We start from the raw sequence: 15,889 nt of genomic DNA on the forward strand, positions 1-15,889 counted from the left end.
CCGTTCCGGAAGTCCGTTCTTAAACCGAAACCGTTCTTAAACCGAGGCGTGCTTTCCCTAATGAGGCCTCCCACTGCTGGTACCCTTCCACCCTTCGGCTTTCGTTCTTAGACCGAGGTAAAGTTCACAAACCGGGACACTACTTCCGGTTTTGCTGAGTTTGTAAACCAAATCATTCTTAAACAGGACTGTTCTTAAACTGAGGTACCACTGTACACTGCTTCAATATTAAGGCAGCCATTCACCCTCCTTGTGCAGAAAGTTCCAATATGGGAAGACCCAGCGAAGGCAGCCCCAGGGGAAATGGGCCCCACTTTGGAATAATATGCAAAGGCTCCCGCAGTGCTTTTGGAACTGGCATCTCAATGAGAGCAAGCAAATGTGCTTCACCAAAGCACAATGCCCCAGAGAGTCATCAGGAGGCACCGGGGTGGAGAAAACATTTGGGGCAAATGAGGGGGGCAGTCTCCCTTTTCCTGCCTGCTGCTTTCCCCCTCCAAAAGAGCCCTTGGCCAGGAGGCTTCGGAGGGGGGGAAGGGGGAGAAAGAGGGAAACTGGGAGCCCTCAGCATCTGGGGACTGGCATTTGCCTCCAATGGGTGGGCTGCCCCACAGCCTGGCAGTGATGCTTCTTGCAAGGGATGGCGCAAGAAGGAGAGACTTTGCTGCCTTGGAAGGTTCATCAAGGGCTTCTGCCGGGATCAGAAAGGGGTGCCCCTCTTGCCCCCCCCTTTTCCCCTCTGCAGAATCAGGAGTGACAAAAGGGCTCCTGTGATCTTAAAGGCCAAATCCCCCCCCAAAAAACCATGCCCCCTACTCCCTCCCCAATTCCTCAGCGCTGCCAAGGGAATTGCTCCACCAGGTGCCCAGGAGGGCCCTGAGTTTCCAGGGGGGGGGGGCTGCAGAAAGTGGCACAGCACTCAGCAGGCCACTTACTGGAAAGCATCCGCTCCAGCCACCTCCCTGCCCCCTCCTGGGGGGGGGGCAGTGCACGTCGCCAGCCTTGGAGCAGACCCAGCCTGGGCAGCTTTGCCTGCTGACGGATCCACTTTCGGCTGCTGCCTGCGAGGAGAGACTTTGCCTGCCGTCCAGCACTAATTACCCAGAGCAAGGCAGCGGCAGGCTGGCCGGGCCCTGGCTCATCAGCTCCCAAGCGAGCGAGAGAGCGGGGAGGGGAGTAGGGGCAGGCCAGCGACCCTCCAGGCAGCTTGTTAGCAGGCGCAGCGGGTCACCTGGCCAGAGCACAGCTGCTGCCAGCTCTGCGGGACAGCTGAGCTGCACTGACAAAGGGCAAGACCGCCTCACCAGAATGGCATCTCTGCCCATCCCGGGCACTGGGGGGGGGAAGCCCCTAGCACAGCAGCAACTGCAGGGGTGAGCCAGCCTAAGGCCACATCATAAGCCTGGGACAGGTGCTGCTGGGCTCAAGTCACCCGCTCTCCATCAGGAGAGGTGCTGGCCTTCCAGGGCCACGAGAAGGAGGACGGAGAAGACCCACAAGGTCCTGTCATGCCCAGGGTGCTCAGGCATTCAATTCTGGCTGGGGTGGGAGGGAGAGGAAGCTGTTGCACAGAGGGGGGGGGCTGTAGAATTTCACCTTCCTGGGTTTTCAGCAGAACATGGGAAGGGATTCGGAAATGGAGAGAGAGGTCAGCAGGGACAACTTCTGGGGCAACTGCGATGTCATCAGGTGGTGGCGCCCCATATTTGGGGCACATTTATCTCAGAAAGTCCCATGGGCACAGCCTCAAACAGAGACACCCACCCCCCCTCCCAGCAGAAAGCTTCTTCTTCTTCCTGAGACAGAGACCCAGTGGGTCTATTGTCTGAGGAAGAATGAGCTGAACCTGCTGCTTCTGGCACCGCCAACCCCCCCCCCTCCCCAAGCCCAGGAAGCAGGCGAGACTTGGCTCCGTGCCTGAGCATGCCTTGCAGTTGCCATAGGGATGCCACTGTGGGATGCAAAGGGTTAAGTGCAGTCAAGTCACAACAATCCCTAGATAGTCCACTTGGAGGACTGAGGAGGAGGATATGACTAAGCGTAGTTTCCTCTTCCTTCACATGCAAATGAGTTGAGGAAGTGGCAGATAAATCCTGAAGGAAACAGCCATTTTCCCTCTCTTGGACCAGACCTCTTGGACTACACACATCTTAGTGAGTCTCTCCCTCAAGGCCTCCAGCCTAGAGAGAGAGATGAGATGGAGTCTCACTTCTTATAAGTGAACTTCACAATGTATATATTACCTTTTAACTAAGCAAGTCTACCTCTTGAGTGTGCTGTACCTCGAGATGCTTGTAAGTAAACATCTTTTATACTTTTAAGAGCATTGTGTTGTGTCTTTTCTTTTAAGAGGGAAAAAGGGGAAATACCAGGAAAATACACTTTATTTTAGTGGCTTAAATCAAGCCTGCGCAAACGTTCTTCTGCTGTGTATTTTGCAAAAGGGGAATGTTTTACTCTGCTAAAGTTTTGTGCTTGCTAGCGCAAGCGGGGATAGGATATATTAAACAATATCTCCTCATCCACATTCCTGAACATTCCCACATAGGGTTATTGCGGCCCAGAGTTGCGTATTTTGTGTATTTTTGAAGGATTGATTTGGATTGTGATTTTGAACTCTGTAGGATTTTTCCAGTTAGGATTTCCTGGTTGAGCACATGGTCTCTTTGTTCTGCAGTGTGCTTGGGGGATTAACTACCCCTCCCCTCCCTCAGAGTTTACAGCACTGAGAAAGCTCAGAGGTAGTGAAGATATTTTTGAGATTTTGAATTTGATTTTTGAAAGATTTTTGAATTTTGGAAATTTTTGAAGTTTTAAGATGGCAAGCTCCAGTTTTGATAGTGAGGCAAGACCAAGTTTTATGCTGCTGGATGACAATAATTTTGTGCAGTGGAAGCAGCGCGTTTTAGTTTATCTTGCTGCTAGGCGTGTTCTGCAGGCCATTAAGGAAGAAAAGCCTACAGGAACCGATGCAGAAGCTTTAGCTAAGATAGAAGCTTGGAGTATTAAAAATGATGAAGCCAAGCACATAATTTTGAGCAGTTTGAGGAATGAGCATCTATCAATGATAAATTTTGAAGATGATGCATCTAAGATCCTAGAGGACATTGAACGCATTTATGCACAATCTACAGAGAGTTCCTATAGATACTTGTTGGATAAGTTACTCAAGTTGAAGATGAATTCTAGAGAAGAGTTTACAGAGCATTTTAAGAATTTTTCTGAGATTGTTCAAAGAATTGCCCTTACTCCCAGAGCCTTTGATGATGTGACTAAAGTAACGTTTATGCTTGCATCATTGGGACCTACGTTTGCTCCATTTAAAAGTATAATGGATCACACAAAGGATTTAACTTTTAATGAGCTTATCAACCATTTAAGAGAGGAATGCAGAGATAGCCTTGATTCTCAAGAAAGGAATCCAAGGAGGAAGGATAGCAGCTATGCATCCAAGCATTTTGGAAAGTCCAGACAGACATCTAGAGAAATAATTTGTTTTAAATGCAATGGGAAAAACCACATAGCAAGGAACTGCAAGAGTCAAAATGGGGATAAAGTTGAATCCCACCCCTCAAAACCACAAGGTGTTAAGAAGGGGAGTCATGAGCAAACCATGTTGATGCAGGAGAGGAGTTTAGCTGTCCAGGATTGTGAAAATAAGCGCAATAAGTGGATTCTTGACAGTGGAGCGAGTTCTCATTTCTGTTATGAAAAGGAGTATTTTAATGAGATTAATGGGGATGAAACCTCTGAAATTGAGATTGCTGATGGCAACATTGTAAAGGCAATTGGTTCAGGAACTGTGAATTTGAAATTCAACGTAGATCATGAAACAATTAATACTAAGATAACTGAAGTTAAGTTTGCACCAAAGCTTAATTGCAACTTACTCAGCGTGTCCAGTTTGGACAGGAAAGGTTTTAAAATTACATTTGAAAAAGGACAATGTATTGTGACTAAGCATGATGAAGTTTATGTTCAAGGCACACTAAAGGATGGTGTATATGAGCTTAATGTTTCAGAGAACCAGCAGAACCAGTCTGCAAAGGTGGCGCAACCAAGTCAAAAGGACGAAGGAAGTCTGGAACTCTGGCACAAGAGACTTGGACACAGAGACACCAACGTTATTCTGGAACTACAGAAAGGTGATCTTGTGAGAGGTCTGCAGGTAAAGCAAAGCAACACAAATACACCAACATCAAAATGTATAACTTGTGTTAGTGAGAAAGCAACTAAACCTTCTTTCCCACGTTGTGCAGAGAAGAGAAGCACTAAAGTATTGGACATTGTCCATACAGATCTATGTGGACCAATGAATGTGTCTTCTCTAGGAGGTAATAAATATATTTTGATATTTTTGGACGATTTCTCGAGATTCTGCGTAGCCTACTTTATCAAGGAGAAGAGTGAGACAGTGGAATTGTTCAGGGACTATCTTAACATGGTCAAGAACAAGTTCCAGCGAGCCCCTTCCATTTTAATGTCCGATAATGGTGGGGAATTTTGTTCACATGAGATGCAGGCCGTCATGGCTAGAGAAGGCATATCACACGTGACCACAGTTGCCTACACACCCCAACAAAACTCAATTGCAGAGAGGAAATTTAGATCCATTTTGGAAATGACAAGGTGCATGCTAAAGGAAGCTAACTTGTCACACAGGCTGTGGGGTGAAGCGGCTCGTTGCTCAGTCTATCTTCAGAACAGACTGCCCACAAAAGGCGCAGAGCGCACACCATTTGAACTTTGGCATGGAAAAGCCCCAAATTTGTCACATATACGTGTATTTGGAAGTTTGTGCTACTATCATGTGCCCAAGGAGCACAGACACAAACTTGATTCCAGAGCGAAGGCAGGGATCCTAGTTGGGTACGCTTCTGGAGGAAAAGGATATAGAGTCTTGGATCCGCAAACTGGCAAGACAAGTTCGCAGCATGTAATTTACTTCGATGAGCAAGGCAAAGTTGATACAAAGGACACTGCCATTGATTGTTCCAAGGAGCCACAGGATGAGGAATTTGTGATTTTTCCTTTTGAACCAATACAAAGTACTAATCCAACTTCTAGTGTCGTAGCACCCCCTATAGGTGACACCCGAGAAGACGTGGAGGTCCAGGCCCCTGGCAGCACCAGAGACGAAGATGATGACGAGCAGCTGTATGGGGATATGCCACTGCTGGAGGAGGATGAGGAAGCTGATGCGGTCGAAAGACCAGAGGTCAGACGCTCATCCAGAACCAACAGAGGTGTTCCACCATTACGGCTGTCCTACCTTACAAGGTCGGCGTCTCCACAGGAACCTTCCAAATGGGAAGAGATAGAGAGGATGCCACCAGATGAAGCCAGTCTCTGGAGGAAAGCTGCTCAGGAGGAGATAGATGCACTTCATCGGAACAGGACCTGGACACTCACAGAACTACCTCCTGGTAAGGAAGCAATTGGAAGTAAATGGGTGTTCAAGGTTAAAAAGGGTTCAGAAGGGGAGGTGCAACGCTACAAAGCTAGGCTTGTGGCACAAGGTTTTTCCCAGAAGTATGGAGAGGATTACGATCAAGTGTTTGCACCGACAGTTCGATACAGCAGTGTCAGACTACTTTTAAGTATTGCAGCATCTAAGCAAATGTCAGTTTACCATATTGACATTGCGACAGCCTTTCTTCACGGCGAAATTTCTGAGCAGATTTATATGAAGCAGCCCAAAGGTTTCATTAAACCAAATGAGGCACATCTAGTGTGCAAGCTGCAGAAAGGACTTTATGGTTTGAAGCAAGCAGCGAGGGCTTGGAACCAGAAACTCCATGAGATGCTGGTGCAGCTTGGGTACAAGCAAGGGACTGCTGATAAGTGCTTGTACACCAAACAAAGGAATGGACAGTTTTCGTACATTTTAGCCTTTGTTGACGACCTTTTAATTTCTACGTCAAATGAGAAAGACTATAAAGACATAGTCAAACACCTCAACAGGGAAGTAGAGGTCAAGGAACTTGGAAAAGTGAAATACTACTTGGGAATTCAAGTTGAGAGAGAAGAGGATGGATCGTTCTTACTCAGCCAAAGGCAAAAGATAACTGAACTGATTGAAAGCATGCAGATGCAGGACGCACACCCAGTTGCGACACCGATGGCCACAGACTTCTTGAAGAATCAACAAGGTTCGAAGTTGCTGCCAAACAACACGCAATACAGGTCAGCGGTCGGCAAACTTTTGTATTTGGTTACCACATGCAGACCTGACCTGGCAAGTGCAGTGGGGATCCTAAGTAGGAAAGTAAGTTGTCCCACTGAGCATGATTGGGCTGGAGTTAAGAGGGTTGTTCGTTATCTAAAGGGAACCATGGACTGTAAATTAAAACTGCCAGCTGTCAGAGACCCTAAACTGCTTGGGTACACTGATGCGGATTGGGCTGGGGACAATAAGGATTATAAATCCACAAGTGGCTATGTTTTTATGTATGGGGACGGAGCTATTGCATGGGGCAGCTATAAACAGAAATGTGTAGCTTTATCGTCCACAGAATCTGAGTACATTGCAGCTTCGGAAGCTTGCAGAGAGATCCCCTGGCTGGATCAGCTCCTGAAGGACTTTGGCGTGCCAAGAACGGGACCTGTCAGCTTGATGGAGGACAATCAGAGCAGTATGAAGCTGACACAAAGTGAAAAGTTCCTTGCACGCACCAAACACATTGGGGTCAGGTACCACTACATACGCCAGGTGATCGAGGATGGACTTGTTGAAATGTGTTACTGCAACACTGACCAGATGACTGCAGATGTCCTAACAAAGCCCCTGCCAAGAGAGAAGTTCCAGGATCTTCGTGGCAAGCTGGGACTCTTGGGTGGTTGATTAAAGTTATTTATGTATGTTTTTGTGTATGTTGTGAATTGCCTGAGAAGGGGTTTGTGGGATGCAAAGGGTTAAGTGCAGTCAAGTCACAACAATCCCTAGATAGTCCACTTGGAGGACTGAGGAGGAGGATATGACTAAGCGTAGTTTCCTCTTCCTTCACATGCAAATGAGTTGAGGAAGTGGCAGATAAATCCTGAAGGAAACAGCCATTTTCCCTCTCTTGGACCAGACCTCTTGGACTACACACATCTTAGTGAGTCTCTCCCTCAAGGCCTCCAGCCTAGAGAGAGAGATGAGATGGAGTCTCACTTCTTATAAGTGAACTTCACAATGTATATATTACCTTTTAACTAAGCAAGTCTACCTCTTGAGTGTGCTGTACCTCGAGATGCTTGTAAGTAAACATCTTTTATACTTTTAAGAGCATTGTGTTGTGTCTTTTCTTTTAAGAGGGAAAAAGGGGAAATACCAGGAAAATACACTTTATTTTAGTGGCTTAAATCAAGCCTGCGCAAACGTTCTTCTGCTGTGTATTTTGCAAAAGGGGAATGTTTTACTCTGCTAAAGTTTTGTGCTTGCTAGCGCAAGCGGGGATAGGATATATTAAACAATATCTCCTCATCCACATTCCTGAACATTCCCACAGCCACAACCGCCACAAAAGGGGCCTTCCAGAGGCAAGCCATCCCAGCCCTGGCTGCGTGGAGGATGTGAGGCTCCAACAGCCACGGGCTTCACAGGGCAGGTGGGGGGACACCCAAATAATTATTATTATTATTATTATTATTATTATTATTATTATTATTATTATTATTTATACCCCGCCCATCTGGCTGGGTTTCCCCAGCCACTCTGGGCGGCTTCCAACAGAAAATTGAAATAAAATAATCTATTAAACATTAAAAGCCTCCCTAAACAGGGCTGCCTTCAGATGTCTTTCCACAGGGCGGGCGCCACCACCGAGAAGGCCCTCTGCCTGGTTCCCTGCAACTTGGCTTCTTGCAACGAGGGAACCGCCAGAAGGCCCTCAGTACTGGACCTCAGTGTCCGGGCAGAACGATGGGGGTGGAGACGCCCACCTTCTGCCTCCCCCAGGCACTATGTTGGAGCCTCTCAGAGAACAAGCTGCACAGGCAAAGGGGGCCTCTGGAAGAGAGTGCCCTTTCTGCCCCAGAGCCACTGAGCCCCACGGCACAGAGTCCAGTTGGGGGGGAGCCCTCCGCAGCCCCAGGCTTGGCCAGAAGTATGCCACTTTGAGCTGCCTGGAGAAAAGGGTGAGAAATAAAGGTAATGAACGCAAAGCCTTCGTCCAGAGCAGAGGCCTTCAGAGAGCAAGCCAAGGGGCAGTTGGGGATCTGACCCCGGGGTCTGCCAAGCAGCATTCAGCCAGGGACTGGGAAGCGGGGAGGGGGGATTGTCTTACAAACATCACCACACCCCCAGGTGCTCTTCCCTTGACAACTCTCCAGAAGCCTGACCCCAATCATGCTTATTGCAGTGAAACTTACTCAGAATCTTAGAATGGTAGAGTTGGAAGGCCCTCTAGGGCAGGGGGTCTAGTCCAACCCCCTGCAATTCAGGAATAAGTGAAGGCACTTGGCAACCAGAGTGGTCGCAGATGGCTGGGATCCAGGCACAAAAGAGGGCTACTGATGGCGATCAATGGCTACTAATGGTTTTTAAACATATTTTATACATAGTTATAGTTCTATGTATGTTTAATTGTATTTGAAAGATTGGTTTTCTATGTTTTAGCAGTTCTTGCTAATATCTGCAAGTCACCTTGAGTCCTGTCAGGGGGAAAGGTGGGTATTTAAAACAAATAAAATAAAATAAAAAGACACAATGAGTATGTTCTTGTCTCCACTGTTGGAGGCAGCAAAGCTTCTGAACAGGGCCTTTTCTGTGATGGCTCCCCTTGTGGAATGCTCTCCCCAGGGAGGGCCCCCCTTCCTTGCATGCCTCCTGACTTTTGCTCCAGCCTGCCTCTCCTCCTTGCCCTTTCTGCCTGCCTGCTCCCCAATTCCAGCACCCCTCCCTTCCACGGAGGGCTTTGGGGCCCACAGCCTGGCAGCCAATCAATTCCCCATCTAACTCTGGCCCTGGGATTCCTCATGTGGCCCTCAGCATCCTTGGCTCTATAGAATCATAGAATTCTAGCGCTGGAAGGGAGCCCAAGGGTCATCTAGCCCAACCCCCTGCAATGCAGGCATCTCAGCATAGGCCAATCAACTACACAGTAATATCTAGCACCCCAACTTTCACCCGAGTAACAGACTCCGCAAGTAGTCTCTTTGCAAGGCATTACGCCAACCCCAACTTGCCCTGCTCCTGCACCCAGCTGCAAAACATGTGCCCATTAAGCCACAGATTTGTGGCTTTCTGTGGAAGCAGAGGCTTCATGGCCCACCCAAGCAGGCCAGGTCTCCCCCCCCCCCCGGGCATCTGGGATCCGTCCCCGAGATTCATGGGACAACCACAAGCCATTCTCAGGTAAGCCACACTGGATTTCCCTTCCCAAAATCCCCCCATACCTGCCCTGCTGCTCTTGGTCCCAGCCCTGCTCAGGCGGGCACTGCCAGGGCTCCTGCCAGCGTGCTGGGTGGGGTGGGGTGGGGTGGGAGACCCAGCCCCCGAGACCCCCAGGCTCCCACCAGGAGCTTCCCTGGAGCCTTCTCCAGGGGACTCACCCCCCTACGCATTTGGGACATGCAGCTGCTGCCCTCCTGGGGATAAAGGAAAGCCTAGCAGCATCTCCGCCCCCCCCAACCCCAGCATGTCCTGCTTAAAGAACCCCAAGTCGTCCCTCTGAACCCCAAGTCGTCCCTCTGAACTCGCCACTCCCTGACCTCCTGCTCTGGAGCTTCTTCCTCACCCGCTTCAAGACGGCAACAATTCTTCAAATTTATCACCCAATATGAATGATTCAGGATCAGGCATGGCGCCAACATCCTCTCTTGTCATTTGGCTGAAACTCTGCAGAGTCTTTATAACCCTCAAGGGCCCAGCGTGGTCGTCAGCGGGCCAAAAACCCTAACGGACCAGGAGGGGGCAAGCGCTTCTCCTTCTCAATGCCTTCTGCAGGACGCTCCTCCTGGGCCCAGACTGGCAGCCTCTTGAGCAGCTCAGCACCCCCTATTTCCCCCGCACCTAGACTTGCAGAGTCGGAAGGGACCTCAAAGGACATCCAGTCCACCCCCTTCAATGACAGGGACCAGGTGGGCTGAGAGAGGCTGAGCGGCCGCCGTCTACCCAGGACAACCCACTGCTGAAGAGCACTTTGGAGCAGAACATCAGAAGACCCAGCGGGACCTAGTCTAGCATCCTGTTCCCAGAGCGGCCCAACGGGAAACCCTGAAGCAGGACCCGAGTGCGAGAGCCCACTCCCCTCTGCATTTTCCAGCAACTGGGATCCAGAAACATTTACAGCCCCCAACTTGCCAGCTCGGCTGGGGTGGAGGGCAGCAGCCTTCTGAGACTGAGGGTCCCCCACGTAGGCTTTCTTGGTTTGGGGGCAGGCTCCGGCTCCCCTTAGCGCCCCCCCCCCCGGCTGACCGATTCACTCAGAGAGCCTGAAGCGTGCCCTGCCCAAGGAACAATTCTTCCCATGCAGGGACTTTTAAAGCAACCAGAAGTCACCCAACATGAAAGCAAAGGGGAAGCATCTGCCAATGGTCAGGAACCAGGAGGGAACCCCCCCCCCCAGGAGAGAGGAAGCACAGAATTGCACAGGGAAGGGGGAAGAGTTTCTGCCAGCTCATCAGAAAATGGCACTGAGCAGCTGTGCCCCCACTAGGCTCAGCACCAAAGCGCAGGCCTTTCTCCCTCCCACTGCCCTGCTCCCCCTGGGTGCCACCCCTCCATCTTGAGGAGCAGCGGGCATTTGCCAGCACTGCTTCTGCCTCTCCCGACTCCCCGAGGGACCCTTCCTTCCTTCCCCGTGTGGCTTCTGGCAATTGTGCCTCCTTCAGCTGAATCGCTCCCGTGGGACTCATGCAAAGCCTGGAGCCCAGAGGGAGGAAGCCCCAGGTGGGCATGAAAAAGGAAGCAGGGAAGCCGTCTGGCACGGCTGCACCCACACAAGAAGTGCCCCCCCCAGCCCCCTCTGAGCAGAGGGGCGAGTCTCCCTGCCCCATAAGAGATCACTCCGGGCCCGGGAGGGGGGCACCTTCACTCAAGCGGGACAGCCAAGGCCAGCTGCACTCGGCGCTTCTGCCCAGAGAGGCACAATCAGCCTGAGCCACTTGGGTGCCTCTTTGGTTCTTTTGAGCGGCAGAGTTGTCTGGCTGGAAAGCGGCCTGGCCTCCCAGGCCCAACAGGGTAGGAGCCCAGGGAGCAGACTTCAGGCGAGGCCGGCCACGGACCCCCCGTCTACACAGACAGACTGGCAGCAAGGGCTCCCTGGGTTTCAGAGAGGAGTCAGTCTCTCCCAGGCCTGCTGGGGGATGCCAGAGATTAAACCCAGGCAGAAGAACACAGAGAGCCTGCAGGATCCGGCCAAGGGCCCATCCAGCCCAGCATCCTCTTCTCACAGTGGCCAACCAGATGTCCATTGCGGGGAAACCCGCAAGCAGAACCCGAGCACAAAAACAGCTCTCCCCTTCCCAGGTTTCCATAAGCATGGCTGTCTCCAGCTGTGTGGAGCACCTTCTACATGCAAGGCAGCTGCTCTGCCACTGAGCCACAGCCCCCCTCCCAACGCCAAAGAAGCCCCCAGGCAGGCACAAAGAAACCCTGCTGTGTGTTCCGAGCATCTGAGAATCAAAGATTGACTGCCTCTGAAGATGGAGGCTCCCTTAAACTCGGCAGATCCACCACCACATTGTTCTATCTACCGCCAAGCACAGCGCTCACAACTGGAGATCATTGCAACGCATCTCTCCCAGCGCAAAGAACAGAGCAACAACACTTGGGGGGGGGTGCTGGCGGGTGTGGGCGGGCACGTGCGTTGACACAGCCACACTCTCTCACACATAGCCCCTCAGCAGGCAACAGACCCATGCCAGATCCCGCCAAAATAGGCTTTCTTATTTATTAAATTTATATCCGCCCCTTTCTTCCCAGCTGCCTCAAATTAACAGCCTGACTCTGGGAGCCAGAAGTGGTCTAGTCAAGGACTTCCTCCTGCCCCCCCCCTCGGAAGCAGAAGGGGGCAAGGGGGCAAAGCCAGCAGCCCTATGGCACAGGAGCTACCTGAGGGGCGCTGCAGCCTCCCCTTCCCGTCCCTGCCCCGTTTCTGCCATTCCAGGAAACACCTGGAGAAGACGTGCTCACAAAGGCAAACCCAACGCCCAGAGAGAGAGAGAGAGAGAGAGTGCTGCCGCCCTCCTGCCCCCAGCAAGGCCTGGCCGGCGGGGCGGGCAGCCACTCACCCATCCATCCATCCAGGGGCAGCCGCCGGAGAGCGGCGAGGCTGAGCGCGGAGTTCCCGCGGCCGCGCAGAGTTGATCCGCACCCAACTTGGCCGCCCGCTGCCGCTCTGGCACGCACAAGCAGCGCCAGCCTCGCCGCTTCCGCGCCTGCCAGTGCACGAGCAGGCGTGCCCCACAGACACCAGCACCCTAAAAGCTGTGGGGAAACGGGCTGCTCCAGGCAGGGGAGAGGGGGCCCCCAACGCCAAGCAAATCCGCTCTCCCCCCTCAATGCGAGGCGGGTGTCTCTGGAAGGAGCAGCGGCAGGTCAGCAAAAGCATCATTCCCCTCCCCCCTCAAAAAATGTGATATTTCCCCCTACCGAGACCAGGGAGCGCTCCGAAGGGTCTCCTCGCGAGGGTCCAACAGATGCGAGGGAAGCGAGCGGACTCCGAAGCCCCGCAGAGCCCGGCAGCTCCTTGCCAGGAGATCAAAGCCAAATTTACCAGAAACCGATTAAAAATAAACATGGAACGGCTTGGTCTCTGCCTCTCATCCGCACGTGCGGGGACTGGGAACATCCACAGGCGGGGACGGAGCGGAGAGAGGAGGGCAGACCTGGACGGGGATCGTGCGTGCTGCGCAGGGGAGTGTAAATCGCCCCTAGACCACCGCAAGAAGCATCCCCTGCAATCCAGGTGAGGAATCCTGGTGCTACCTGGGCGGCACTGCAGAAGCCCCTCCGTGGTCGGGAGGGGGCAGAAGATTTGGAAGTCTCCAGCAGGGGCGGGAGGGTCCCTCTCTGGCCACACTTGCTCAGGTGAAGAACTGCCCACAGGACAGGACCCCCGACCAGGACTTGCTCCTCTTCTTCGCCAGAGGAAGGGCCCCCCAGATATGGCACACGCAGAGAAAATGGCTCAGTGGCCCCTCTCGCACAGGGGCATCCAAACCACGGCAAGCCGGCCAGGACCCTTCCCGCTTGCGGACCCCCCCCCCCGGTCCCACCTATGTCCCCCCAGTCTGGCCTCGCCCCGCGCAGCGCAATCTGGCCGAGGGTCCCCAGCCAAACCAGCCGGGCTCCGGCCAGGGCCTCTACTGGGCGACCGGAGGCGGGACGGGGTGGCACGTGAAGCGAACCGTGGGTGCCGTCGGAACAAGAAGCGAGCTTTCGAAAGCCACGGCTCCCTCTCTCTCCCGAGCGAGCAAAGGCAGCGAGGTAGGTCCGGCTGAGAAGCAGCAATGCAAGGAGCGGGGCTTTTAATCCAGGCTTCAGGGGCGACCCTCCCCGCAGACTAGCAGGGGGCCCCACCGGAAGGCCTGGCACCGAAGTGCCCAGTTCTTCTCCCGAGGCTACCTGGCGGCGGCAGGCCAGCCTAAGGGCGCACGGGCAAGGCGAAGGATTGCCCACACAGGGGCCTTGCCCCCTTCCCAAAAGGGGGCGCCGCCCCGAGGCACAGGGACCCAGCGACGTCCCCAGCCCACCAATGGGCCTCGGGCCGTCCCCTCCGGGGGCAGCGCCGGCGGCGGAGGCGGCGCCAAAGTTTGCTGAGCGGTGGCGGAAAGTTGCGCTCCTCGGCGGCGGCGGCGGCGGCGACGCCCTCCGCTGCTGCCCGACGGGGCGGGCGCCCACCTCCCGGCGCGGCGACGGCAGCGGCGACTGCTCTTACCTGGGTGGCGGGCGATGCTCCGGCGACGGGGAAAGCTCCTCTCGTGGCGGCGGCATCGGCATCGGCATCGGCGGCAGGCGGAGCGCGAGGCGAGCTGCAGCCGGCGCGGCGCGAGGCCAGCCCTACGTTCGCCTCGCCCAGCCCCGGCGCCGCTGGAGCGCGCAGAGCGCACGGCCCGGGGATCCGCGAGCCCAGCTTCGCCCGCCGCCGGGGACGAAAGCGGCGGCGGCGCGCAGGGAGGAGGGAGCTCGGCGGGCAGCGGGGGCGGCACCCGGCACGGAGCCACGGGGATGGGCGGACGGGTGGGGCCGGCCGGGGCGCCGCCGCAGGACGAGCAGGAGGCGGAGGAGAGACCCTCTTGCGCCCCGCTCAGGCCCGGCTTCTCCCGCGCCCGGGGCCCTTCTCCGCCCGCCCCCCCGGCAACCGGAGGGGCTCCGCCCGCTCTCTGGCGCCCTCTGGCGCCGGAGCCGGCTCTTCCACGGCGGCTCTTTGGCTCCCTCCAGCGGCGACGGGGCGCAGCGCCGCTCGCCTTCGTGCTCTGCCCGCTGTGCCACGTCGAGCCCACGCGGCAGGCGCCCTCCCCGTCGGCAAACAACCCGCTCTCTGCGCAAAAAGAGGCTGCCCGGGCGGACAAGCTCCTCCTCCTTCTCCGCTCTTTCAGCGCGGAAGGCTTAGCGCTCTGCACGCGCTCAAGAGCACGCCCGTCATTCATCTTAGGGTTCTCCGGCCCGCGGTTCCAGCCTGAGACTTGCTCGAGGGCTGTTAGGGTTAGGGCTAAGCGCCCGGGGGTGTTGGGCGGGAAGGAAACCGAGTCTTTCATGGGCGTCGTGGCCGAGAGGGCCGCCTCTGGCGCCCCCCCCCGCCCCCAATCTCTCTCCTCCGGACCCCCCAACGGCAGGAGCAGCTGCCCCGTAGCAAAACCTCTTTGCATGTTTCTCCAGGGTTAGGTACCTCTAAGGACGGAGCCAATAAACGCGAGTCACGCGGGAACGGCGGCAGTGAAGCGCGGCTTGGCTGCCCAGTGTTGATTCTGCGTCACGTGTGAACGGTGCTTGCCGCGCCGTACGCCAGGAGCAGGTCGGGCCAGGCGAGAGGCCGCTCACTGCCGGTGTCGCAGCGCCCCCTGCGGGCACAGGGGAAACGAGCCCGCCCTGCCTGCCCAGCCTTCTTTCCGCGCTCTTGGGCTGCCTCTCCTCTCCTCCTTCGTGGTCCCGGCGGGAACCACTTGCCACCCGACGGCGAACGCAGCGCTTCAGTCCATGAGGGTAGCCAGGAATTTTGCGGGGGATCAAGCCCGTTGTTAGGGGGGTCTGAACCTCCGTTTGCTATATATTTTTATTGCATTTTGTTGATTTGAGGGAGCAGCTGCTCCTCCCCCCCCAGCCCCATGCTTCAGCCCCCTCCCCCCAACAGGCTTAATGCCTGAAAACGCCCTGCTCTGCAACTGATTATTTTCAGAGGTCGGATCCTGGCCACCTTTCAGGGATGCTCTAGCCTTGGTTCCTGCATTGCAGGGGGTTGGACTAGATCAGGCATCCCCAAACTTCGGCCCTCCAGATGTTTTGGACTACAATTCCCATCTTCCCCGACCACTGGTCCTGTTAGCTAGGGATCATGGGAGTTGTAGGCCAAAACATCTGGGGGGCCGCAGTTTGGGGGTGCCTGGCCTAGATGATCTTCAAGATCTCTTCCAACTCCACAGTTCTATGATTCTGGAGAAGCAAGGATGTGGCAGAGCCCTCACCCAATTTTCAAGAAAGACGAGGAGCAGCTTTGAGGTCCCAGGGAGGGCAGAAGGAGAAAGGGGGAGCCATACAATTTATATAACTCCTTCCTGGCATGGGTGTAGCCAGGATTTTTGTTGGGGGGGGGGCAGGACTTGGTTGGGAGGCAGGACGTTTGTGGGAGGGGGCAGAACCGATGTGATTGGTCAGTTAAATATTTATGTTGTTTTACTTGATCTAGGGGGGCAGCTGCCTCCCGTGACCCCCTTGGCTATGCCCCTGCTTCCTAGGCTGCCC

At 54.5% G+C, this 15,889-nt stretch overlaps 1 protein-coding gene across 1 annotated transcript in view; it reads right to left on the reverse strand.

The window, feature by feature from the left end:
* Positions 1-14,061, reverse strand: part of CDH22 (cadherin 22) — a 94,847-nt gene extending 80,786 nt beyond the window's left edge. The window contains exon 1 of the mRNA XM_035121988.3: positions 13,869-14,061. The gene's annotated coding sequence lies outside the window, so the exon portion shown is untranslated. The remainder of the gene's footprint in view (positions 1-13,868) is intronic.
* Between the last annotated feature and the right edge of the window lie 1,828 nt (positions 14,062-15,889).

Source organism: Zootoca vivipara, chromosome 7 (genome assembly GCF_965207765.1).
Source record: "Zootoca vivipara chromosome 7, rZooViv2.hap1.1, whole genome shotgun sequence".
NCBI lineage: Eukaryota > Metazoa > Chordata > Lepidosauria > Squamata > Lacertidae > Zootoca > Zootoca vivipara.